Source organism: Watersipora subatra, chromosome 2, assembly GCF_963576615.1.
Source record: "Watersipora subatra chromosome 2, tzWatSuba1.1, whole genome shotgun sequence".
NCBI classification, from domain to species: domain Eukaryota; kingdom Metazoa; phylum Bryozoa; class Gymnolaemata; order Cheilostomatida; family Watersiporidae; genus Watersipora; species Watersipora subatra.
Window position 1 is genome coordinate 55,032,729 of NC_088709.1, and position 23,931 is coordinate 55,056,659.

Here is a 23,931-nt window from a genome sequence, read left to right on the forward strand (position 1 = left end):
CAGCATTGGTTATGAAATGGATGGGAGAAACTGCACTCGTATGTAATATCTCTCACCTCTGCTTAGTATGCTAGCGCTATCTTATTCTGACTTTGAGGTTTCGATTGGTGCTTTGGTTTAGCATGTAACAAAAAAATGCAAAGAAAATGGTTTTATTATTATTTTTGTTACAATGGTGCTAACTAAGTTAATAGAAAACTATAACAGAAAGAGTTTGTTGAGAACATGGAAATAAAAATCTATATTTGTTCATCAAAAACAAAGTTGATGCGACAACAGCTTACTACAAGGATTTCACAATAGAAAAATTGTTGAAGAGACTGACTGACTTTATTCTTTGGTGATTTTTTATGAAGAGGTTCATAGTCATTCTGCACATTTGCTTGCAAGCAGTACCAAAGGTGACTGGTAGTCACCACTAATTGTATGTAGTTTATTCCAAAATCTAAAAAACCTAATCAAAAGACATTTGAGAGGCCGAGATCTCAGTGGGAAAAAGTATTTCATTGTTGTTGATGATTTTACATCGTACATCACTCAGCAAGATTGCATTTGCAGTTTAGAGATTACTATAATAGTACTGTATTGATTCAACTAAAAATATTATTCAGTGTAAACTATTAGTACCTGCATCTTTGCAAAATATTTTTTAATCTCACATGGAGGTATGCATTTGAGATGAGTAAAATGGCAAAAAATTCATCTATAATGTTCTTAGTGAGATATGTACTATCTGCTAACATATTGATACTAAAAGTCTTTTCTATTAAATAACTAAAATGGTAAAAAACCTGGTTTAGGGGTGTCCTGTGGTCCTCCACCGCTTATTGAGAAATCAGATGCTCAGGCAACAGTTATAACAGGGACTAAGTATATGGACACAGCAAACTATACTTGTCTTCCTGGATATGAGATTGGAGCTGGAAGGAACACTATCACCTGTCAAAGCAATACTTCATGGACAATTCCACCAACATGTGATGGTAAGACAATTTCATTTCTTCAATGAAATAAGTAATAATTTTTTTTTATCGTTGTGGTAGAACAAGAGGTTCTATGTAGTTGGCAGTACCTATGATTTTAGTTGATTTGGTAATCTACTAACTAGAACAGCAGTTAGCCATCATAGAATACGATACTCAATCTCTGCAACTCAATACAAAAATTATTATTATGTAAAAGACTAAGACAAAATTGCATATTAAAAACCTGGGCATATAGCCTCATACTTCATTGATGAGTATAAACATTCGGAGTATCTACTTAAAAATACATGTGTGTTATGTGATGCAGTACTCTTAGTTGCAGTTTATTACACAAATAGTTTATTCACCAATGGTCAGAAATTTCAAGCTGGTCTGTAGTTAGCAATGAATTATTACCGTATCATGGGTTTTTAAAGTTTTACAGTGTAATTGTTAATTTAGTTCATAGGTTGTCTCTTATTTACATTTGATCAACATGTACTTATGACCTCCCAACTAACAATTTTACGTTCCCAGAACGTTCCAGGGAGGTTCCGAAAAGTCCCAGAAACGTTACATCGTAACGTTGTCACAAGATTATTTGTAGACACATTTTCAACGTTCCAGCAACGTTGTGGGAAAAATATTGCTGGAACGTAACTCTCAAAACGTTCCATCAATGTTGTGGGAATTACTTTGCTGGAACATATTTCCCATAATGTCCCTACAACGTTGTGGGAAATACGTTGCTGGGACGTATTTCCCACAACGTCCCAGCAACGATGTGGGAATTACGTTGCTGGAATGTTAGCAAATGATCCTGCATAACATTCCCACAATATTGGGAGAACATTGCGTAATATTCCACGAACATTTCTTACATAATATTGTCTCAAGGCTATTAGCTAACATCCCAGGAAGGTTACGCATAGAACATTGGTGGGACATTGACGCGTAGGGATTTCCACCTTTATTGTACAATATTCCAAGCTACTGAGAATCGCTTTCCATGCCGCGGAAATCGCGTTGAGCTAAAACGAAATATAATTATAAGGGCAAACAAGTTAATGGGCATTGGCTTCGCTCTACTAACGAAATGATTTACATACGCGTCGGCTTGTCAGACGACACGGAAGGTTAGTCAATCGGTAGATAGACTACCACCAACCATCTGACACAACATGTATATGTAGCGACTTGGTCAGTTGCGATGAGTTCACACTGTCGCGTCTTACATTGACCCGTTTAACGGATAGACAGAGCTAATGGACCCTAGTCATTTTTGCGATATGTCTAATGAAGTGCGAAAATTGAAATTTGTAGTGAATTTTTATTTCATTTACATAAATCATTCAAATTTATCATTATTTTTTTTCATTATTTTGTTTGTTTTTATATCTGTAATGAAAAATCTATAACATTTTTAATTTGTTACATTTTAAATAATTTTTTGTTATGAAAAGGGGACAACTTCCAAAAAATGAATCATGCGTTTTTGTACCATTCTAGCTAGAACGTTAGAACGAGGAAAAGGTTTGCTAACGTTATTATAACGTTGTTACAAAACATTGTTATCGAATGTTCCAGCAATGTTACAGGATTGCTACTTTGAAATGTCTGGGTATAAGCATTCACATAATATTGTCTTCTAATATGTTCGGAACAGTATGGCATTACACCATTATGGAACATTCAGCAGATGATCTGGTGCAAAATTCCTGCGACATGGGGAGAATGTTACAGAACATTCCACAAGCATGCCTTTCATGATGTTGCCTCAAAGATATTAGCCAACATCCCAGGAACGTTTTCGTGCAGAACATTAGTGGGATGTAACTGTGTAGACAATTTCTAACATTTTGATGTTTCACAGAATGTTCCTCTAATGAATTGCGTACAATGTTACTATAATGTACCGAGCATAACCGTCGACAATATTCTTTCCTTAAGCTATACAACATTCCGCCAACATTACGTCTCGGAAGCAACCTAATTTTTCTATAATGTGCCATGCTTGACCTTCACACAACATCTCTTCTCAAGGCTGACGGACATTCAACAAATATTGCACCTTAGATATATACGAAGACTTTTACTAGATTATTCTTAAAATAATCTTTGTGAGCATCTCAATAGTTAGGGCATGGTTCCGAAGCTGTATATTTTGGTACAAACAGTTGCATGATATAATAACAAAAAATAATATGAAACACAATAAAAATATAGCTATAAAATGACTAAACTCTATATATATTGTCATCATCAAAACATGGCAGAAAAATACCACAACCTTTACACCAGAATAAATTATATATCAATGATACACAGAGACAAACAAGCAAAGCTATGATCATATTTGTGAATAATGCTACAGTCCACCAAATGCTTTACCACATTAGACTAAAGTTTTTCCAGCTCGTCCGTCCTTGGATTGTGGTGGCGAAGGCTGTTCTTTCATCCAACAATTCAGATTACAGTACAATCCTTTAAGCCCTGAAATGTGAAGAAGCATTTATATTAGCAGATGAGAACTGCTAAAAAGTACAGAATACAAACAAAGCAAATATGAGTATAAACTAAATATGGCAACAACCTGTTAACAAAGTAATTATGAACATCGAGGTTGATCTGCCACATCACAGTGTCACTTGCTAGATACATGAAATAGTACCAGCAATACTTTTCTTTTCACTATTTGTGGGCACTCTATAATAAGGTAATATTGTCCACTCATTCAAGTTTTTGGAATCGCGATTCCTCATAATAGGCACAGGTGGATACAAGAGTGCACAACCACCATATTTTCAAAATCATCCTAATCAGCTTTTTATTTAATGGCTTCATAACTGAGCTTCCTATAAGGCTGCAACTTCATATTGGCATATTATGAAAAATGCACAAGCATATCATATTTAGGGTTGCGCTAATAGTAAGTTTCTTCAGAAGCAACTAATGTCCTAGTCGCATTGTTCTTATGCTGAATTATCATTTTAATAATTTGAAATTTAAAAAGAGTTGTTGTAGAATAGCAATGCGGTAAATTAATTAGTAAATCTCATGTAGCAAAAAACACAAACTTGGACATATCCATTAAAAAATAATAACAAACTGTAAGCTAACAACTCCGCATTAGTCGAGTTATTTACTTGGAGGTTAACCTTTCTGATGAGACGCTATATGTGCAAACAGCTATATACGCAGGTAAATGAGAAGCACTGCTAATGCTATTGCAGATTGTTCCAAAGCTTTAAGAAACGCCGTGCAGATATTTAATGAAAAATTAAACGATAAGATTTTGTAAGTTTTAGTTGATCTAGAAGTATGCGAGCAGCCTGCCTTTTCAATTTCCTTTATAAGCTTGTTTGAATTAGCGCGTACACTCTTTTAAAAATACATAGTCAATCAGCTATTGTTGCCTCTTACATATTGTCAAATTCTTCAATCATACCTATCTTATATCACAATCAAATAGCTGAAAATCATGTCATAAAAAGAGAAAAAGAAATTACATCGCACTACTAGCTCTAAGTTGACATTTTGGTAAAAGGCAGCACGATTCTCAACCTAACATGCTTATCACAAGTTATACATAATCTAACACAATGCAAACTTTCAAGAGTTGCTTTCTTAATTATGTACACGTGCACACAACTCTTAGATTTCCATATTTTCTCTGCTTAAAATTCTGATGTGCTAGGTAGTTAGTGTTGAAATGTGCTTCCAATCTGCCAAAAAAATCTACGTTTTGTACTACAGCATTTCTAAATTTGAAACTAATTTTTCCAACTTTCAATAACAAAAATCACAGTTAAAGGGAGAGTAACTATAGATCTATCGTAAATTCAAGAGTACAAGTCGAGATCTGAAGTTTGGTTCGAAAATCCTGGTTTTGACATGTACATACCGTGACCTCTTCCATGGCCCAAATCTTTTATTCGCTAATAGTTCAATCGGGATCAGAGGCGGGCAATGCGTAGCTGAAGAAATGGCATTCAAAACACCATCAGTAAGGACGCCTTTTTTGGCGCCGTCGGGAATACTACAATTAACAAAAGCCTGAGAGTAGCATGTTATAGTGAAGATCACAGAGAACAAAAAACAAGCCCTTAACCAACGTACTGGTTCTCCTCAATACAAGAACAAAACCGCTACCTCGGATAATAGGTATTCAACAGAGTAGCAATGCCGCAAGACAGATTTCTGTCAGAAATCGTGATTCATGTACAAGAAAAAGGTGTGAATGCCCAATAGTGGATGTGTCAAATGGAATACTGAAGTGTGGCCTTGTAGGCGGATACTACAAAAACCAACATCAAATTCAAAACATATCACGTAATTCCAGAAGAGAATCCTAGTGATGACATTTCGAATGGTGAATAATGGGGACCTGGTGTTCCAATCAGCTCACATTGAGTAGAATTACTGGTATTTCACTATTTTATAAATAAATTCCTATATGTGATATCATGTAATTTTGATTTGCAACGGTTTTTGAAGTTGAATTTTACTAGAAATCGTGCCATGAATTACATTACCGTCATATTTTTGTGCAGACACCGCAGCAATACTATTTAAATTCATGAAAGAAACGAAGTCACTGTTGGGATTCAAACACAAATGCTCTATGGTAACATCTTCCAGCGCAGCGAGCTGGAAGCTTGTAGGTGTAGCATAAATACACACTGGTCAGTGCGCGAGGCGACATTGCAGTAGAAGGACTGGTCTTATGTACTGAATATTATATGGTATGTTTATCGAATTTGATATGGTTGTCACGACGTTAAGGGCTTAGGGCACAAATAAACAAACTTTCCATGTAGCTGAATTAAAGCATATTGATAACATATTAGTAAGCCTACAACATGTATAATAAAAACACAGACATGGAAAATTTGCAATAGTGATGGAAAAATGCAAGAAATATGTCTAGATCTCACCTGTCCCACATTTATTGATACCGATTCAATTGGTTATGGAGAATTTACTGTTGAGCCGAACCGGTGTATGGTTGGCAAATTGACCATAGTAGTGGTGATTGACTAGATAACGATTAGACGATTAGTTGCAAGGATAATGGCCAGATCTTGTGAGATTCATTCTAAAAAATCGCAAACAAACCACATTAGAGATCTTGCAAACAACAAATCGATAAACTATCTATATGGTAAGAATCTAATGGTTATGGACTTGGACTGAGATTGAACCAATAACCTTGTAGTTGCAAACCCTAAATCTGGCCACTAAAAACTGCTGGTTGGTCACTACTAATATTGCTCAACATTTTCCAACTGAATAACAAGTTTAGTAGCTCAGTGACTAACAAACATGTCTTTACTCATTTGATATATGCGTATAGATCTTCATCTTTATGGAGACAATTTTGGAGACAAAAATAATGGCAAAGAAAGAATTCTTCAAATTAAGTTTAGGAAATGGCGTTCAAACTTGCAAGCTGATGCTTTTCAAGCTGTTTTCCAACGTCAAACGCATCCAAGAACGATAATCCACTGCAGTTTACCACCATGGAGTGCAATTATTTAGAAACACAGTCTTTAACACTCGGTTTTATTTACGGAGAAAAACTTGAATTTGTACCAATGCAAAAAACTTTACTCACCAGCAATAACGATCGCAAAGAGCGTCAATATCATTTATTACTATATTGTGAATTTTATTGCAAGTATTGCAGATGAGTTAAGCATCGTTAAATCATTAATTAAACTACAACAACCGGAAAAATAAATCATATGGCGGATATTTCCTCCTCCTAGTTTTGCCTTGTCCGATATTTTCAGGCATAATACGATGTAAATGCATACCTTCGAAATCTTTCGAAGGAGTACGATGCGGATTTTTAGCTTTCCCACGCATCGAACTTCATAAATTCCGAAAAGTTATAACTAAATTCTATGTATATGCCCACAAACAATCTCGGTTGATATTTTGGTTCATTATACAGTAATACAAAAACGCGTTTAATCTCTTTGTAAAGATTTAATAGACGTAAACTGACAAAACGTCGTAAAACCACGGTTATGGAAGACCAAGCGAGTCATACTTAACGCCGAATACCTGTTGGAGATTCCGACAAGTTGGTGATTTTTTCTGAAACTACCGATGTGATTACCGCTGCCTATACTCATGATGTCGTGTTAAAACTGCTAAAAGAGTTCTGAATAAATATCGTCGAGTGATTTATTCACTACTAATGGACGTGATTTGACGCTATTTGGTAAGAAACCTCAAATTGTTGATCAGTTACAAAACTGCCTTACACAAAGCCACTGCACACTCGCAGACCTGCGAAAATGGTGCCCGAAGGGTTGAAATCAACTTGATATCGAATAATGAATACCATATTTGCCTTGTGGTGACCGATTTAACTCATGCACTACTATAAGCCCCTCTGTGGGGCTTACAGACAATTTAAATCAGACGGAAGCCCCTCATTGGAGCTTTTTTATATTATGTGGTTTGGTTCTCTTTTTGTAGCTACAAGTGAATGGATTCAAATTTTCTTGGTTCAAATGCTTAGTATGGAGACTATTGTAGTGTGTGCTCATGTGAAACTGACAGTAAAGGATTCTTATAAGTATTATATATATAGCATTTGTATTCATTTCATGTGAAACGTTAATTGCGGATGATTCCCAACATCTATAAGCACAAAAGCTCTGAAACGCGCTCGTAGAGAGCATACGAATTTCATCGCATCCGACGAAGACTTGCCTTGTTTGGCCTGACCCATTTTGTGAGCAGCTGTTTGAATGGCTTTTGTTGATACAAATTAATTATGTTCAACCTAAAATGAATTACGTAGTGAATAAGTTGAAGACTCTTTTATGAGAAAGAGATTTTGAGGTGATTCTTTTGTGAGCAGTACATCATGTTTATGTTACACAACTATTTATTGTACTGACTGATAAGAAAAACGAAGTTGCAAGTTGTCAGTCAAGACTCAATAATCATTTTTTATTTACAGCATGAAACTTTGTTGAGTCCAAAAATAATCCATCAGACAACAAGCAAAGCAACCTTTTCACTTCTAACATTCCTTGCAAAAAACATAATTTTCAGTGATTTGTCTGCTAATATGTTACACAATTCTAAGAAAATTTATCTTTGCCAAAATTATTTAAGCATTGCCAAGTGGAAGTAACTTTATGCGGATCCATGGTCTATTCTAGCAAATACATGTAGACTAATTATTATGACATGACCATGTAGTAACTGTAATTTTTAAATTCTGTAATTTATCTAATTGTGATTTTTACAAGTTGATATAAATGAGATAATCTCTCTTCGAGTTAAATTCAACAACAAGATTGCATAAAGGTTTGGAAATTTTTTTGAAGGTGCATCCCCCTTTTTCTTATTTTGTAAAGAGCAAATCTGACAATACAACAATCATTTCAACGGGTATGTGAACTGACTGTTTGATATAGCCGCGTAATTGCCTTTAAGCTGTATAAATCATCTATCTGAGAATTTTCTGCAAGTTGACAGTCTCGGTTACGATGGTTGTTTCTTGTGTCATTACTGACCAATGCCCCAGATGGGCGCAAACTATTTTTCTAATTGCAAAAGGAAGATTTGTTTAGTAAATTGACAATGTCATATAAGCAAGCTAATAACAATAACTGAACACTTCATTGTTTTGTTAATTATTTGTAATATCTACTGTGACAAGCAACGACAAAAACTGAGCCAAAGGTTTCAAAAGAACAGTGAATATCACACTGTATTATTTAACACTGTTTACGAAAACCTACAATAGGTGTTCTCGTCATTTCATGAACAAAAAATAAGATTGTTATATATGACCTATTGTTAAAGGTTGACTTGCAACAAAATTCACATTACAGTTATTTGATATCAAAAGATGCACCATGTCTTATTCTGTTGTGTTGTAGGTGCAAATTATATGGGAATGTAATTAAAAGCTTTTAAAAGCTAAAAAACCAACAGTTAATCGCAGCCACATGAGACCGCCGTAGTCTGAATTCTCTTTCCAAAGCGGCTCAAATGGGACGTAGTTGTTACAGGATGGTTTCTGTTTACACTTTCATGCAACCTCATTCGTCGAAATATTTTCACAAATATATTTCACACATTCAATAAAACCAGGTCTATTGTTCTTACGCGTCTATTTTATCGTCATTGTAATGCAGTCACTTTTAGCTCTGATATATTATAACTTACCGTAAAAAGTCGTTAAACTTTCTATCCTTAGTTCGAAGGCGTACATATCATTGTCTGATAATCATGACGAGCCTGTTGGTCACATGTGATATTCGAAAATTGCTGCAAAAATTATTTGCGAAGTATTGGGTCACATGATCAGATTACGACGTGACGATTAGATCAAGCCAAAACAAAATTGAAAGTAGCGCGCATCTATATTTGATATGGGGTCTTCGGTAAAACCCGAAGTGTTTGTCATAAACTAGTGCTACGATAAGTTTTATATGGAGCTTTTTATCGGCCTTTCAATTCACATGAGAACATCATGTAACAAGACAATAACCAAACTGTCAGAACTACGTCAGAGAAATAAACAGATTCCAATTTACGACGGCTTTTTGTTTTTGAGCTTTCAAGAGCTTGTAATCACATTTCCACATATTTGGCACCTACAACACAACAATGTAAGACATGGTGAATCTTTTGATACCAAATAACTGTAATGTGAATTTTGTCGCAAGTCAACCTTTAAAACTAAAACTAAAGCTTTGGAGGCTAAGCTGCTTTTCATCAACAACAAAAACTTCAGCTTTTTAAAATTCACTCTCAGGGTCGTAGAGCTCACATGTGTGCTATACGGCTCTGTTCACGTCTACACATACTGTTGCAACAATAAAGCTATCTCTCCTTGGAGCAGACAATTCCACTTCTCCGGTAACTTTTAACTACTAAACAGCTATGGCATTCGTTAAAAAGTATTAGTCAGCCCAGCTTATAGCTCTATGGTGACAGTTTTGTCTTATTAATAGAAACACACATGCAATAGATTGAAGGGGAGTCTATGGGTGATCGATCCGCATGATGCCACACTATCACAGTATTAAGGTCCGGCCACACGTAACGAATTATTCGTTCAATCTGACCGAATCCACGAATTTCACAGAATTCACAGATTTATTCTGCCGAATATCATAGATTCGTCTGAGCTGTGCATGCACACCGAATTCGTTAACGAAACGCGTTTAATTGGCTAACCAATTGTTTTTAGCGAGCACGATTCTAGTAGCTTTGACAAGTGGTATAGTCCAAGACACGTACGACGACACACAATAAAAGTATGACCGCGATATGACTTGATACATACGATGCAACTGCCTATATGCGCTAGAGATAGCGGCTGTTTTTGCGACGAAGCTTTTGCTGCATAAAAAGAAATTATTATTATTGAAAAAGAAATAATTCAAAGCTTCTAAAACATCTAAAAGAAAATTCTGGATACACGATGAGAAGTTCCTGTCATGGTGAACCAACGAGAAAGAACCAACAATAGCGCATATAGGCCGTTGCATCGTATGTATCAAGTCATATCGCGGTCATACTTTTATTGTGGGTCGTCGTACGTGTCTTGGACTATACCACTTGTCAAAGCTACTAGAACCGTGCTCGCTAAAAACAATTGGTTACCCAATTAAAAACGTTTCGTTAACGAATTCGGTGTGCATGCACAGCTCAGACGAATCTATGATATTCGGCAGAATAAATCTGTGAATTCTGTGAAATTCGTGGATTCGGTCAGATTAAACGAATAATTCGTTACGTGTGGCCGGACCTTTATCCAAGAATTGTATTTCAATGGGATTATCGCTCAACTGAGCAGTTACCGGTGTATCTTAGACTCGCAGCTTACAAATTTCTTACTCATCAATACTCTTTAAGGGTGGTCAGTGGTCACGTGAGAGCCGAAATGAACTAAACGACACAAAACAACGTCGCTGTCAGTTGTAAACTGTTCAGCCGAAGACATTTCTGGCTGAAACGAACCATTTCGATCCTGCTCAAAATTTTGTGGTCGAACCCTTGCGTTTATTGGCTGGTTAAAATTCTACCGAGCACTCGTCACATTTCTATTTACGTGCGTGTGAGCAAAGGTAAATAGAAATGGGACGATCTTTTTATTTGGTTAAATAAACAACATCAAACAATTTATGACCAGGCTCTCCCGGACTTGTGATTGTGTTGCATGCATGTAAGATGTTGTGCTTGAGTTTTGCATAAATGTTAAAAAATGGTTGTGGTTTTATTTCCTGTAGAATATAAGTAATGTGTCATACTCATCCTGATGAATAATCGTTGCCTGTTTTATTTATGTAAAACCACAGTACTATGATGAAGACTGTTTTTGTTTGTTATGTACTCAGCATAGAAAAACATTCATATCTTAACAAAAAGTATAATTTTGTTGATGGAAGGTTTGGCAAAATTTTTCTATCGAGTGATTTATTCTGAGCAGCTGAACGATCTTCTGATAAGTCTGCTGTGTAATAATAATTAATAATTGTTCCTCAAAGTTTTTTGTTTACAATAGAAATATTTAGTTTAAATACATAAAAACTACCAATGAAACAGTGTCCTGTCTCCATGCGTATGGTATCTAGGAGGCGAACTGACTTCGGATGCCATGTGACATGTGGCTTAGCCGACCCAAAGTAAACTAACCTCCAAACCTAAGTCAGTTCGGTCATCGCGTGACCACAGCTTTAGCGTGTCACCTTTGCAACATTACTAAAAGGCTGTGTTTCAAGTAAGCGAATCTATTACTGGTGCACCTTCCATTACATCACGTGGTCCATACATGCATACATAGCTGAGAGGTTCTATAGAGGTCCGAAGGGCTATACAATATTACATAGCCTTTTGCAGAGGTCTCTCCAAAGTCGTTCTGTTATCGAAGATGTCATTGGCAGCTGACCAAACTTAAAGTAAAACAACCATGATAGTTAGTGTAATTAATATAATTATTCAATAAGTTAAAGCAATGGTAAAATAAATTGTGGCAATATGTTACAATGCAATACTGTTAGCAGCGGATGACATTCAATCTATATATAAATGTGAGCGTTAGTCGGTCGGTCCAGTTGTATACGGATAGTTTTAGTAATAAAAAATTCGCTTCGCAGAGGATTTAAACTTGCGAAGATTGTAATCGCAAGTTTGCAAACACGCATAACTAACCACAAGATTGTGATTTTCGGCCATTTTTTTTCGGTATCCGTATTGCGATTGTAGGTTACTAACTAAATGTATATGTAATTTTTACTATTAACTAATATTACCATTTGTTTCATTTTTATAAAGTCATTTTAAAATCCATTACCTCTCTTTTAATGTGACGTTTCAATTTCAGATGTCCTGCTACATTCCTATTTTCAGTTTCTTATAAAGCAATCGCTAAATCTACAAAGTACCGTGGTGTGCTTCATTGCTATACATTTGTACTGGTATCGTCCATAAAAACTTTTTCAATAGTTTTTCAAAGTAGCTTCTGCTGCAGCAGTAACCTTTGTATACACACGTTTCTACATGTATATAGTCACTGTTATTAATAATTCAGCCTAGTCATGATTTTTATTTTATTTTTTCAATTAAATAGTGCAAGTGCTCTAGAATATCGAATATCAGAATAGGATGAGGTTAAGCACTTTACAAAGAATCACAGCCATCTTTGGTACTAAAAATGATCAGTGCTTGTCCAATTACTACATGAATTATGATGTTATACTTATTTCTTTGGCAATTAGGCTTATTTGTGCTGTTTGTCCGAGGTTGGAAGGAGCAGAAAAGCCTCTGACCTCTTGTATAGAACGCACTAGAGTTTGCGCAAGCAGAGTGCCTCAATAGTTTAATAACCTAACCAGGATGGACAATCATTTGTGTCGCTTTGGTTGTCCACTAGTTTATTGAATGATTCATAAGCAGTTTGTTTGTGTGTGTGTATGTGTGCTCTGGTCACTCACCTGTTCCCATACACGTCGCAAAGTACTGGCGACAGCACCACATGCTATTAGCGGTGAAATGGGAACCTATGCGCCGAATACAGCCAAGGACCGCCGATAGTTGCAGACGGCCTCGCAATAGTTTAGGGCTGTTCAAATGTCGCAAAAGGCCGCAGGCAAAACCTTCATGTAATGCTCGTACAGGTGAAGGTCACCATTATAGAAACGGCATGGCGAGCGAACATTTTATGTGATTCCTCGATTATGTTTAGCGATGTAGCTTATATGTGAACATATGCCACCGAGCCTAGTGCCGCAAGCGTTTTGCTGCGCAAGTTACCGCCAGAGTTTCGAAATCGATATGTGAACCAGGCTTTAGTATTAAGCTGCGTTCAGATCAGCCATTGTGCAGAGGCCAAGTTTGATCTGAGAGTGGGTGATTTTGTCCGTTTTTTATTTGCAGGGTCAGATAACTTTAGCTGATATATTTTAGTGAGTCACTCCTTGAATTTTGCTGACTGTTTCCTACAATGTTTTTAGTGAACTTTTTTAGCAAACTGCCTGATTATTTTGCACTGCTCATCGCTAATAATGGATAACCATAAGGAGGACGATCTTTTGCTAACATAATGTGCGCAGCAGTTATATGTTCCACAGCAGTTTTCCGGGTTGCGGTTACTCATGAGTGAAGCTATGACAATAGCATACACAGGTGTGAAGACAAATATGGTGTTCATATTAAAGCCTGATTTCCATATGACAGCACAAGGCCGCGACGTCCTGCGTGCGTAGGCCAGCTGTGATATGGAAACTTCAACACACGACGATAGCGCGACGTGCGTACACTAATCGCAAGGATCCAACAGAATGGGTCCTTGCGATGGGTGCGCACGATTATGTATCCCACAATACACCGCTAGACCTTGTCAACCCATCCCATAATTCAAACGGAGGGCTGTTTTCCGAAGAAATCTGTCTCTCCTACGAAAAAGTAAGGAAATTATCCACTCTGTCCAATGCAAGCGTGGTGCCTACGCGCGAGATGGAAACACCGCATTGCGGCCTATAAAATGCATTGTGCACGATCACTGGGCTGCGCACGATCATTGTGCTGTCATATGGAAACCAGGCTTTAATGACACTATGACTCACGGTAAAAAAGATGTCATTGGCTACTCAAATAGAATATCGGCTTTGAAAAAAAATTTTCTCTTTGGACTATATCGGTATCAGGCTTGTTTGCGCTGTTCACACGATACGATTCTCGGTCAGTAGAAAAATTGGTCAGAGAATTGACCCAAAATCGGCTGCTGTGACCGCAGCTTTAGTCTGTTAGATTTAGCTTTCTGCTTTTAAGAGGAAACTTATGTTATGCAAAAGCTATTATAACGAATATTGTTGGTTGGTCACATCGTGTATCTGCTCTAGTAGGGCAGTGGTGTCAGGTTTAATGCTTATTAGTTTGTTGTAGGGGCTTAATAGAAACTGATGTTTTTTTTTCTTCTCTAGAGGGTATTCTCAGTAGAAGCATATATCTGACTTTAGTTCATTTTTGGCAATTGTTTCCAGTTCTAATTTATTGCAGCTTCAGTGGTAGTGTCTGCCTTTGAATTTTGAGCTAATATAATCGTGCATTGTGGTGCCATTTTGTGAAGCGACCAGCATTTGTAATCTTCAGTTACACACCCCATGAATACTTGTCATTGTGAAACAAAGGAACTCATCATGTTATTCAACTTCTATATTAGTATTTATGCATCCTGTCTTAAGAGTATTATACACCTCTTACATAACCACTCATCCCCTTTTATTTAACCATTTCTGATGTGATTAGGAAACAGCTTTCTGGACTCTTGCTAGCTAGCCTGGGCATGGCTCTCGTGGTGGATATGGAGAGAGAGCCTGGGACACATAGCGAAAAAAAGGTAAGATAACTTCTGCAAAACGAGCGACATATGTTACATATGACGCTCAGACTGATACTAATGGAAGCGTGTCGTTAGATTCGTATCTCACGATGTATTAGATGTGGCGCGTTTAAAAGCTTATTGTCACGGTAACGTGACTTGATCTAGTAAAAAGCGCTATTTTTTTGATAGGCTGGGTGGTTACGAAATACCTCGTTTGATAATAAAACGATAGGAACCATAGGCTACTATTCTCTTGCGTTTTCACGTTAGCAGTTTCATTTCCTATACTGATAAAAATGGAGCCATTCAAAATTCATCTATCAAAGCTAGGCATAGTCACACTGAGACCAAAACAGTCTCAAGTTTTACAACATATTATCGCAGGTTTTGACCAATTTATAGTTCTTCCTATTGGCTTCGGAAAGAGTATTTGCTTTCAGATGGCACCGTTTTGCAGTGGTAGATCCGAGTTGTTCATAATAACTGTCGCGAATAATAATACTCGTGAGTAAAATAAAACTGAGATTACTTTTTACTAGATAAACTTTTCTTTACTAGCAGCGTGCAATTCATTTTTGTTGTTCTATTGCTGTTCGTTTGCTATGTTTGTATTGTTATTGTGAATTTTTTTTATTCAATTGATTCAATTTTTTATTATAATTAAATCAAAACATAATGAATTGAACATATGAAATAATATAACTGTCGTTATTGATTTATTATGCAACCAACATTTCATACTTACTAACCAGCGTTTGTTTGCTGCCAATTCAGATTAAAAATAATACATAATACTCGCGGAGATCATAAATAAGACCGTCACATGATACTCCTTCGGAAATAGCGATTGTGATATTAGCGACTTCAGAAGTCGGCTTTTAGAGTTGTCTTCCCCGCGTGTTGCGATGTGTCCCAGGCTCTCTCTCCCAATCCCCACGAGAGCCATGCCCAGGCTACTTGCAGATTTATTATTCCAACTTCCTAGCACCTGCTATTTTACTGCTTAGCATAAATGTTATCTGCTTCCTTGTACTTACTCGCTTACTGCCTAGGAAGCTTTGCAGCGCCCAATCGTCTGTGATCTACGGATGTGACGATTGCCTGACTGATTAGGCAAACATATATAAGCCTATGTAGATCAGAAACAATTTGAACTCCATATTTTACTCACGCTCTACGTATCACTCTGCTCTTGTATCACTCTTTATATTTTTAGACTTGCGCAATGAGCATCGGCCATTGACTTGATTAGCCTTCATATATTTCATGTTTTTGCTATTGAAAGTTTGAACTTTTAATAAATATATTCTGTTTTAAAGTTTTTTAACTAAAACAAACCAGTCTAATTCTTGACATTAAATCTACACCTAAAATACAGTCCTTTATAAATTCGCAAATCATAAACCAACTACTTGAACCACCAATCCAGCACTTATAGTTAATAATCCTTTAAACAGAGGGTCATTACAATTTCTATGTCATCAGTGAACTATTCAATTGACAAGTTCATTACTAAAGCAGCATGTTTGTGGTGGTTGTAGATAGTAGTTTGTGATTTTGCTGCCAGCAACTTTCTAACAGCAAATTGTTTCCAGCAAAACTGTTGAAAATCTGAGTGTATTGATTTTAACTATATACATTGTATAATAACCGCAAGTACATCACTAACTTCCATACTATACTCCACACAAGTTGCTTGTAAGACTGTGTATCTTATAACTGAATATTGTAAGATGGCAGATCTCTTCATGAGTGTTTCTATTGTATTCTCAAAAATCTGGTTAATCATTGATTGGCTTGGTTTGCTGAGCATCAGTATCTTTGTCAGACTTATATGTCAGACCTATGTTGGCATAGGCCTGAAATCCTCAATTGCTTTATTTGTTTTCTCTATAAAACATGTTATAATGGAACTCTATACATAACAACCCAAAGGTAGACAAATGTGTTTTATTTTATAATTTTAAAAGTATAGCACTATGATTCTTCGTCTTAACTTATTAGTATGCTGGACTTGGTAGATGGCATCGAAATCTGCAAGCAAACACATTAACAATCAAATATATTACAGAATAGGAGAATGTGTTCTAAAAATGGTAACTACCCTTGTTGCTAAGCTCGCACCTATTTTTTGGATCAGCTTTAAAATGGCTTTTTTGCTAGAAAAACAGCAATACTGTTTCTAGTGCTTTTTGATTCAACTTAACTAGCCCATGTTTAGTACATTTACTGTGACTAGCATGCTCACTTATCACCACTTGCGACTCTACCACATGCCATTCAGCCACCTAAATGCTGAGTATTAATTAATGTCATACGGCAACCAGCTTTATGGATGCAAAGCTTTTATGTGAATTTAATAATATTTTTAAAATTAATTGCTATTAAATCTAAGTGGTAAGTACAATGGCTGGTTTGGAAACTTTGGATAAGTTTTGGCACAGTATTCCGATGTCACTCGTGAAAAGATCCTGAGACCTACCGAAATTTATTAAAAATAACATTCTTTGCAATTGTGTTATGCAATTAAAACGTGATTTTAATGACACAGATGGCTCCTGCCTCTACTTCTCTCATCTAAACCAAGAAAGAGTCATGTAGAAGGTGACGATGACTTCCATGATGATTTGAAATCAAGCGAACAGCTGGAAATCGAACTGTCAAGGTCTGGCTCGAACATAGTGGAGTGCATCGGTAGGTAAATATGACCAATATTTCCAGGTTTTCTACAAAACAAAATATCTGGCACACATTGCAGCCTCGCTGCATATGCTAAACTGCATGGCTGCTCATATTGTGGTGCATAATTTGGGTATATAAATGTATTTTGGTATTAGCTACTTTCACTTATTGTTAGTGTATAAAGCAGATATACAGAAAGCAGAGTGGCTTGAAATAATACTGCAGCAGATCAGCGATATGTAGTTAAATTTATTTTATGGTTGATACATATGCTTTTTATAATAATATTAGCATATGATATTTATTTAGCAGGTTATGAGGTACAGAGCTTAAAACTCAACTGCAATGACTGCACCAGCTTTATAGCCTCCTGTCCAGGTTTACGCATCATCCCCTGATGCGATACTAATCAGTGTAAAAGATAGAGGTGGTATGTTTCCACCTCATCCTGTCATCACAAAGATATGTCTAGGCTCAGAACTGAGCATACGGCAGGGTGTCGACTTACAAGGAATCACTGCAGACATACACAAGCTGGTGGTCACTAAAACTCTTTCATCGGTTTTACAAAGCAATTTGCATCAGGGATTTCCATGCTCGTTCCACTGCACAGCGCAACGTTAGTTAAAATATCACCTCCAGATATTTCAGGATTATAATTCATCAGGAGGCTACAAAGGTAGCAGCTAACAAGGGAATCTCAGATCAAGGCTTAGCCAACTGGTCGTCTTTAGTCATGTGTAGCCTTTCACAGTATGTCTAGAAAAGAGTACCATTTGTCGCTTGTTTTCTACGAGTTTGCTGATGCTGTTTGCATAACACCCAAGACCCAACATTTATATTCATGGCAGACTGCAATCAGCGTACGATGTACCAGTGTGTATGCATTTGAAATCAGTTTGTACACCTAGCTATCTGACATGTTAGCCCATAGCATATGGCAACATTGATAATTTTGCAATATCTTTTGGAATACATGTGCATCAATATACACTTTTACTCGCACTTTTTATATGAAATATTCAACTTCATGTTTACAAATTTGCAGGGTAGGAAATACATAGTGTATAAGCGGTGTATCTAAAATTTGAAACAAATATCTTGTGTGCTTTAGTAGTTATATCAAATTACATGTAGCAACAAAAATGTCTCTTGATTCTTTCAGTGTAAACAATGATGACTCACTTGCCTGACCAGCTGCAAGTGAACAAAGCATTGCCCTTCTGTCACAAAGCATGCGGTTATTTATGTAGGACATCACTGCTTTGCATTGCCCAGTCTCCTATAGCTAATAGGTCTTAAATAGGCTCGTAAATGTCACCTTCAAGAAAGGGTAGTGAGCTTCAGCCAGCGCATTGGCATTTAAAATACACCAAAGGTCAAGCTGAGAATTAAACATGAGTAGCAGTACGCAGACCAACACACACAGGCACACATACATATTGAGCTATCCCTGCTACTTCACTCTGTATGGGGTATAAGTGGTAACATCACTTATGAGTTCAATATAGTGTCAGGGTCAGTCATGTAGTAGGACACTCCCCTGGTCATGAATATAATCTCCAACATATCTATGGCAAAACAGTCTTCAGCCATTTTGCAGCTGTTTAACTATGTGAATACAATTGTGAGAACTTTGCAAATTTTATGCAATTCAAGTTAGTTTATTTTTATCCTGCAAAGTTCTGATCAGACATCAGCTGTAATCAGCAATTTGGATTTAAATGCTCTCTGTTGTGTCCTTATGAGGCTTACAGCGTACCCGTACCCGTGGTTTTATAGAACTATTAGGACTAAAAATGGCTTGAGACAGCTGGAACAAACATTTACTGAACCAAAATGAATCGAACAATATTAGAGCATGAGCGTTTAATTAATCTAGCAAAAGGGCTACCCAAATATTGCAGCAGTAATATTAGGTGCTCAAAATTAGCCAGTTCAACCTTCTTAGGAGGGTTTTTGACATACACTATTTTCCCATGATGCGCAGTGCTTCGGAGTTGCGCCCTTTCCGAATCATGGAAACGGCGTCTTTGCACTGAAATCACTGCGCACTGATCAGTGCGAAGTCTGTACAAATTTGCAACAAGGAAACAGCAACTGCGCGGTGGCTGCACATATCTCCCATGCCATGAAAACGGATTCTTCGAGGGCCATGAAATAGTACAAAAGCTATCCTGCTAATCTTGTTTTCTAATCTGATTTTCTTTCACCTATATTTAATTATGGTCTGCGCCCACAAGGATGAGGTGATTACTTTCCCAGACTTTGTTATCGATGCCAACACCTTTCGAAAGACAGGAGGCACGGCCTAAATAACGTTTAAATAATATATTGCTTAAAAAATTCTTATTAAAAATATATTACTTTGTAAAAATTGTGTTCAAGTTTTGTAAAACATTGTGATTGTGTATTGTAAATAAAAGTATAATGATGACAGAAGCATAAAAAGACCTTTTCTGATGTTCGGTATCCATGATCGATTCAATTTCTCCATTAGGCGATTCGATTTATACAATGTCTCTTCTCTGGCTAATTTGCTGAAAACCACTGCGCAGCATGGTAACGTGTCAATCCCTTCGACTTCGGAGGGGGCTGCATCGCAGTACTGCGCACCATGGAAACATAGTTATAGTCCTTTTAACATTGCCCTAACAATAGACCGATCTTTAAACAGAGCAGCTCGTTTATTGTGAACGATATTTGCAATAAGGTTTCCTTTTATACATTTGGAAAATTTGCAGGTATTTTATAACCATAAAACAGCTAAAGTTTTTTAAAAATTCTGCAACTGAATAAAGCATTGTTGCAGAAAAACAGTGATATCTTATAGAGAAGTTGTTTTCATTGCATGAAGCAAGACTAAAGCTGAATAAGGATACTTTATTAATAATAATTTTGTTTGTGTTTTAAAGAGCCTTGTTAAATATTAAAATGGTTTTCTATTCTGTGCTAAAGTTTTGCATGCAAACAATAAAATAGAAGGAACTTAAATGACAACATAGGTGAAACAAATGCAGGCCTCGATTGAGTAAAATGTTGGTATATTGTACCTAAGTTCACTTGAAATGTAGAAAAGAGTAAATTGAATGTAATAAAATCCTGCGAAAGTGCTCTCAACTTCAATGAGGAATTAGTACGAGTGACTGCGCGTTACAATCAGAGAATATGAATAATTAAGCATTTTGCTATGTACACACTGTACTCTGCAATCAAGCGTTTCAATAAACACTTGCTGATGTGGATTTAACACCAGGCTTGACCTCAGAGGTCAAGTACTAGCCTAATTAATGACTCAATCAATAGCTAAGCAGTCTTGTCCCCGCTGAGCTTAGCAGCAATGATTCGGAAGGTTGGCACATTGAGACTGCTGAAATGGAAATAAAAACGACTGAATCGTGAAAATGTTTTTAATGTGATTGTCATCGATATTCTAATGCACATTAATAACACTAGTGCCGTTTCCATAATTGGCAAGAACAATGGATTCGATAATGTTTTTTAGATCGCAAAACTCGCTTAGCTTGCGGATTTATGCTGTTTCCATGACGCAGATAACTTGTGGATTGGCTCAGTTTGCAAATTATGAGCGTCATGGAAACGCAGCTATTGTCTGTTAATTCTCTAGCATGTTGAACTCTTCTCTAGTTGAGCTCTAAGAGATGAGCGAATTAATCACATCCTTCAAATAGCACGACAGTAGACGGTCTCACTGTCAAGGACTGTTACACAGGCTGAGGATGTCTGACTGCTAACACGAGCTCACTCCGTTGACTATCTATGCGTTGACTATCTATGCCATCTCACCGTGCGGCGCATGGGCCATCATCCTAACCATAATGTTTTGGAATGTTGCATATATGTTACAGCCATTCTGAAAATAGAAATACACACAAATTTTTATTAATCATTTTGATACTCATGTGGCTACAACATATAATGGCACTGTTTTGAAGCTGTCTTCTATTATAGTTGCAGCTGTGTCAAAGGTTGGCTTGCAATAAAATTCACATTACAGTAATTTGGTATTAAAAGATTCACCATGTTTTACTCTGTTATGTTGTAGGTGCAAAATATGTGAAAAGGGATTACAAGCTCTTAAAAGCTCAAAAACGAAAAGCCGCCATAGCTTAGAATCTCTTTATTTCGATGACGTAACCACGAAGTTTGGTTATTGTCTTGTCACGTATGTTCTCACGTGAATGGAAAGGCCAATACAAAGCTCAATATAAAACTTATCGTAGCAATAGTTTATGACAAACACTTTGGGTTTTACCAAAGACCGCATATCAAATATAGATGCTCACTACTTTACAGTTTTGCTTCGGCCTGGTCTAATTGGCAAGTCATAATCTGATAATGTGACCCAACACTTCGCAAATAAATTTTGCAGCGCTTTTCGATCATCAAAGGTGACCAACAGGCTCGTCATGATTATCAGACAATGATATGTACTCCTTCGGGGTAAGGTTAAAATATTTAATGAACTTTTGCGATAAGTTATAAGATATCAGTGCTAAAAGTGACAGCATTACAATGACGATAAAACTGACGCGTAAGAACAATAGACATAGTTTGATTGAATGCGTGAAGTATATTTGCGAAAACGTTTTGACGAATAAGATTGCATGAAAGTGTAAACAGAATCCATCTCTCACAACTACATCACGTTTGAGCCGTTTTGGAAAGGGAATCCAAACTACGGCGGTCTCGTGGGGCTGCGATTTTACGTTCGTTTTTGAGCTTTTAAGAGCTTGTAATCACATTTCCACATCTTTTGCACCTACAACACAACAGAGTAAGACATAGTGAATATTTTCATATCAAATAACGGTAATGTGAATTTTGTTGCAAGTCAACCACCAAACACCACTAAACACCTGGCCAGACATTTAGTTGTGCTGCCAAAATAGATGACTATGGTATATTTAAACCCACCAGTCTCATGTGCATCGCATCTCCATCATTCGCTCATTGAGCAATGCTATGGCTGTCCCAAAGTAGGTATTATTCATGGAGTAAGCTCCATGACTGCATGAACAGTAATCAATCAAAAGTTTACTATTTTAGTCATGTTTACCAGTTTGCCTCTTCGCTATGACATCACTCAATAGGCTTACAGTGGAAATGTCTTACGGTGTGTTTACACTGCAGCAACTACTATCAATTTTAGTTGCGCATGAAATTGGCTGCAATCACATAGCTGCAACTTCCTACAGCTCCACCAATGATTGCACAGTAAGATTTTAGATTTACCAGACTTATTTGTTTTTTGAAACATGTAAACAGTTAGAATTTATATTTTCAAAGCTTGATGCAGTTGCACGAGTGCATTGGGCGGAGTCAATGACTATCTCTGACATCAAACATCTTTGTAAGCCTTTGCCTTTACAGATATTGTTACCCACAGCTAAAGCTTGGAACATCAGCAGAATTTATAACAGAATCTTTGTGATTGCTTTTGTCATGTTATGGAGGATTTTTTTCACCCAACCTCAGACAAGCTGACTATTTTACAGCGCTTACTGCTTGCTGTTTGAATTTTTCACATTTATTGCTCTTCTATATGAATAAACATGTTTCACCAATCATTGCAAATGCTAGTTGACTTTGATCATGTCTCATCGCTTTTCTTCTTTTCACAGTGTATGACTTAGTATGAGGCTTCCTAGTTCATCTACTAGCAAAGTTATGGTAGGGATACTTAACAATCACTTTCAATACGTCTACTTCATTTAAAAGCTACAGAGTGACAAATCTAAACATCTGAGGTATGCATGAGTTGACATTAACTGACTTGCCCTTAATTCGATTATGGAGCAAACTTTGAAGGCATGGTATCAAATGAAACCATATACATGTACCTCTGAAAGGTGTTATGAGGTCACTTAAGTTAAAGTTACACTAAGCCAAAATAAATTTGGGCCTACAAAAACAACACTTGAGCTAAGGTTAAAATGGTCCGCTGCTTCTGTAAAAAGTATTCACAAAATTAGCCATTATTTATCTTTGAGGTAGGTTTTCAGATAATATGTCACATATTTCAAACATTCATCTTGTTCATTGTTAATAAGACTAATATGCTCATTGCTAATATGATTAATTTATCTCTGCAAAACATTCCAGTTCATTAGAACATTGTCAAGACATGCACAACGCTTCATTTATTACTAGGTGAATGCCCTGCGTTGCAAGGGTAATATAACTGCTAATAAACACTACATTACCTACTACATTACAATTACAGTACATTAACTGCAACTGTTTATAAGTTGTTTTATTACCCCTGCAATGCCAGGCATTCAGCTAGTGAGGCTATGAGCCCTGAAGCTAGATGGTAATTATTATCATTGCTATAACAGGACTACACTTGGACACAGATTAATATATATATATATATATATATATATATATATA

The 23,931-nt window shown here is 36.6% G+C and overlaps 2 long non-coding RNA genes across 3 annotated transcripts; one reads left to right on the forward strand and one right to left on the reverse strand.

The window, feature by feature from the left end:
* Window positions 1–3,107: 3,107 nt before the first annotated feature.
* On the reverse strand, window positions 3,108–6,750 carry LOC137387237 (uncharacterized). Its single transcript, XR_010977887.1, has 4 exons — window positions 6,583–6,750; window positions 5,903–6,063; window positions 4,870–5,004; window positions 3,108–3,458 (listed from the first exon to the last, which is right to left on the reverse strand). It is a non-coding gene; the product is annotated as an uncharacterized lncRNA (long non-coding RNA).
* Window positions 6,751–7,047: 297 nt separating this feature from the next.
* On the forward strand, window positions 7,048–18,220 carry LOC137388367 (uncharacterized). 2 transcript variants are annotated; one of them, XR_010977963.1, is made up of 4 exons: window positions 7,048–7,197; window positions 14,757–14,847; window positions 17,384–17,526; window positions 17,824–18,220. It is a non-coding gene; the product is annotated as an uncharacterized lncRNA (long non-coding RNA). The 2 variants fall into 2 exon arrangements; XR_010977964.1 differs by lacking the exon at window positions 7,048–7,197 and adding an exon at window positions 11,608–11,730.
* The last annotated feature ends 5,711 nt before the right edge of the window (window positions 18,221–23,931 follow it).